We start from the raw sequence: 4,517 nt of genomic DNA, 5'->3' as shown, positions 1-4,517 counted from the left end.
TTTACTACTGCGTGCATTTGAAAATTGAGTGTTGTCAAAATCTTTGATCAATTTTGTTGAACCTTGGTTCGGATCTACCCCCCTCCCCCCCCCCCCCCCCCTCCCCCCACTTTCATTTTTTGGCTTGTAATATGATATTCACCAAAAAATGAAGTTGGACCTTCTAAAATGAAAGGGAGGGAGTTGCAGATTGAAACTTCTGCGAAAACATTATGGCTGAAAGTTACACTTCTCCAAGCTGAAAATTGTGGTTTGGGGGTTAGAATCTTCAAAATCTGGTTTGAAACCTTCTCATTTTGCGAACCATTTTTTTATACAGAAAAAAGACATTGGAGGAAGAAGCTGCAGCAAAACATCAAACAGATCGATCGAGCAAGCGAGAATGGAGGTCGTGACCGGGGCAATGAGCACCCTCCTGCCCATGCTCGGCGACCTGCTCAAGGAGGAGTACAACCTGCAGAAGAGAACCAGGGGTGAGATCAAGTTCCTTAAAGCCGAGCTGGAGAGCATGGAAGCTGCCCTCATTAAAGTTTCCGAGGCACCCGTGGATCAGCCACCCGACATCCAGGTCAAACTCTGGGCAAGGGATGTCCGGGATCTGTCCTATGAAATTGAAGACAACGTTGACAAATTCCGGGTGCATCTTGATTGTCGGGAACAAAAGAAACCTCGTAGCTTCATGGGTTTCATCCACAAAACCATGGACATGCTGACAAGGGGCAAGATCCGACACAAGATAGGCATTGATATCAAAGTCATCAAGAGACGCATCAAGGAGGTCAGTGAGAGGTGGGAAAGGTATAAAGTTGACAGTGTTATGCCCAAGCCCACTGGCACAAGTACTGATACCCTTCGCCAGTTAGCCCTGTTCAAAAAAGTGACGGAGCTTATTGGCACCGAAGAGAAGAGCCTTGACATAGTCAGAATGCTCACAGAGGGAGATGGGATAATCAAGAAATAGCTGAGGATGATCTCTATTGTTGGCTATGGAGGCCTAGGGAAGACAACTCTTGCTAATGTGGTGTATGAGAAGCTCCGAGGGGAATTCGACTGTGGAGGTTTCGTTTCTGTATCTCTTAATGTTAACATGCAAAAGGTTTTCAAGAGCTTGCTGCATCAACTTGGCAAGGAAAAGTACAATAACATCATGGACAAATCAACATGGAGTGAAATACAACTCATAAGTGAGATAAGAGATTTCCTTCGAGACAAGAGGTATGTGTTGTATGCTAGTTTTGCTGCCAATCCAAGTTATGTGTGCACTTAATATGTACACTCGGACATTATTTCCTACTCCCTCCGTTCTCGGAAAAAAGTATTTCTTTACCCTCAATTTGAAAAGTATTTCTTTGCCCTCAATTTGATCCGTGTCCTCAATTAACTAAAGAAACATGGCGCGCCGCTCCATGGGCGGCATGGCCTGAATGGCCCGTCAATTACTCCGGCATTATAGGCACACCAATCTGAGCTACTGAATCAAACCAAGTAGAAGTACTATCATACTAAGGTAAGCCGTGGAGATCTGCATAGGGGTCACATAAGTGCACCCTTAAATTTTAGAACAAACTGAAAAAACATAGGCACATTTTTTCAAGAATAGAGGCTGCATGCCTAGAGTATGACAAACTGAAGTATTATCTATAATCTATGACACACGCGCGCGCGCGCACACACACACACACACACAATACGAATATACCTCTCCAAAAACACTATAATGCTATACAATGCCTAGAGTATGTCTAACAAGAAATAATAGACATAAAGCAGAGTCTATATCTAGGATTTCAATTCTTCTAGAAAGAAAAAAACAGATATATTTGTAGTTAAATATCCCAATTTTGTACTAAAAACTATATGGTTCCTAAGCTAAAATTTATAATGTTATAAATTAAGAATAAATAAAAATGTTTCTATTTTTTCCATCCTAATATTACTATATTTCTTTTTTTTTGTACTTGGAGGATTCTCTCTACAAATTAGATGTAAGTTCAATATTGGCATCATATCTTTCGGCAGCACTTCCCCTGTATAAGGAACGTCCACAAGAAACAATCTGATGTCATAATACTTTCACAGGTATACACCTAAAATAGTGAACATAGGCAATAGCAAGCGCATGCTACTGAGTCTGGTTGTTAAAATGAGGATTAGATTTTTAAATTCCATTTTCCACCTCTTAGGTTTTCAGTTTGCAAATTCCCACTTAGGAACACATACATGTCTTCCACAATTTAGGGTTAACTTATTTATGGGGCGTTTCAACCATCCTCAATTTCCTTGTTGTGTTGTGATCCAAAGCCTAACTTTTGACGGAGCGGAGCGGTGCCCGTCGCCGGGAGGCTTGGGCAGTAGTGGATATATACCTCTTGTATGCCATCGCACGAGATAAGATCATCGTTGTAAATCACCGGCGTTCGTAATATCTCCTGATATAGTGAAGTTTCGCTGGCTAGTGATCATGGATTTTATCCTTCGAATTGAAGGGGTTTTCCACGTTAAAAATCTTGTGTCCTCTGTGTTGATTTGATCTTCATCATTTTTTATTGCCTGTCATTTAACATTCCTGATTATTATTGCATTACCATTTCAATTAGGTAGTTTAATACTTTATCTTTTAATTTATACATGGTTTTTTCCCTCAGGTATTTTATTATTATTGATGACATATGGGATAAATCTACATGGAGAAGTATTAGATGTGCTTTGATTGAAAATGAATGTGGTAGTAGAGTAATCACAACAACGCGCATTCTGGATGTTGCCAAAGAAGTTAGTGGTGTTTATCAGCTTAAACCACTTTCTACTGTTGACTCAAGAATGTTATTCTACCAAAGAATATTTGGAACCAGAGACAAGTGTCCACCTATTCAGTTGGCTGAAATAGGTGAGAACATTTTACGGAAATGTGGTGGAGTACCATTAGCTATCATTACATTGGCTAGTATGTTGGCTAGTAAAAAGGAACATGAAAATACATATACATATTGGTCCAAGGTGTACCAATCTATGGGTTCTGGGCTAGAAAATAATCCTGACCTGAAGGACATGAGGAGGATACTATATGTCAGTTACTATGACCTACGTCCAAAACTGAAGACTTGTTTACTGTATCTAAGTTTGTATCCAGAGGATTATGGTATTAAAAACAAAGACTTGATATGGAAATGGATAGGTGAAGGATTTGTTCATGAAGAGCAGGGAAAGAGCTTGTATGAAGTAGGAGAAGATTACATTGATGAGCTCATTAACAAAAGCTTGATTCAACCAATGGATATCAGTATTGCTAATAAGGCGAGCTCTCTCCGTGTACATGACATGGTTCTTGACCTTATCACTTCCTTATCATATGAGGAGAACTTCCTTGCAACATTGGGTAGTCAGCAGACCAGGTCGCTACCAAGTAAGATCCACCGATTATCTCTCCAAACCAGGAATGAGGATGATGCCAAGCAAATGCCAACCATGAGCAGCTTGTCACATGTGAGATCACTTACTGTGTTTAGTAGAGACCTTAGTTTGTTGTCAACACTGTCAGGTTTTCTTGTCCTACGTGCATTGGATTTAAGTGGTTGTAAGGAAGTGGGTAACCATCATTTGAAGGATATTTGCAATTTATTTCTCTTGAGGTATCTGAGTCTAAAAGGGACATCTGTCACTGAGATCCCGAAAGAGATAAGCAATCTACAGCTTCTGCAAGTGCTAGACATAAGGTCCACCATACTGAAAAAATTGTCGTCAACCTTTGTTCAGCTAAGACAACTGGTGTTCATTGACGCGGCTAATAAGAAGGTCTCTACATCGCTTCTAAAAGTGATGTCCACCTTGCCTTCCCTCTCTTCCCTTGCAATCGGATCAACAAGACTGAGTGAGGAAGACCTCCAAATACTTGGAAACATGCCGTCTTTGCGTGACCTTTACATATATGTAGTGTATTGGGGAGAAGGCGCAGATAAAAGGTTAGTCATTGACAATGGTTGTCCCTTCCGGTCCCTGACAAGATTTAGAATAAACTGCAGCGCCATTGGTTTCATGTTTGCACAAGGGACCTTCCAAAAGCTCCAGATCCTGGAGTTGGATTTTGATTTTGAGAGAACAAATGACCAATTTGGTGTTCAATTTGAGCTGGAGAACCTCTCTTCACTTGAGCATGTCTATGTGTTGGTTCACGGTAATGAAGGTGAGATGATCAAGGCACTTCAGAAAGTTCTTGATATTAATCCCAACAAGCCCACATTGACGGTGAAGGTAACTCTACGCTGATTCACACTTGCAAGCAACATGCTTAGTAGTTGAATACGTTAGAAACTTAATTAGAGTTACTTGTCTGCCCTTTAATACATGTATACTGATTCTTACTCCATTTGGGTCTTGGCACTACAAGTACTAGTTCAGTCCGCGCAGCTTCATAGGCTAGTGAATTTAAAATGTGAAATTTTCATTCATGTTGATGTTGCGCCAAAAAATCCAAAAATTTATCCACACATGGTAGTACCTGTGTGATGTTGATCTGCAAT

At 40.4% G+C, this 4,517-nt stretch overlaps 1 pseudogene; it reads left to right on the top strand.

The window, feature by feature from the left end:
- Positions 1-382: 382 nt before the first annotated feature.
- Positions 383-4,263, top strand: LOC123083041 (disease resistance protein Pik-2-like; annotated as a pseudogene).
- The last annotated feature ends 254 nt before the right edge of the window (positions 4,264-4,517 follow it).

Source organism: Triticum aestivum, chromosome 1B, assembly GCF_018294505.1.
Source record: "Triticum aestivum cultivar Chinese Spring chromosome 1B, IWGSC CS RefSeq v2.1, whole genome shotgun sequence".
NCBI lineage: Eukaryota > Viridiplantae > Streptophyta > Magnoliopsida > Poales > Poaceae > Triticum > Triticum aestivum.
This window is presented reverse-complemented; position numbering and strand designations above follow the sequence as displayed.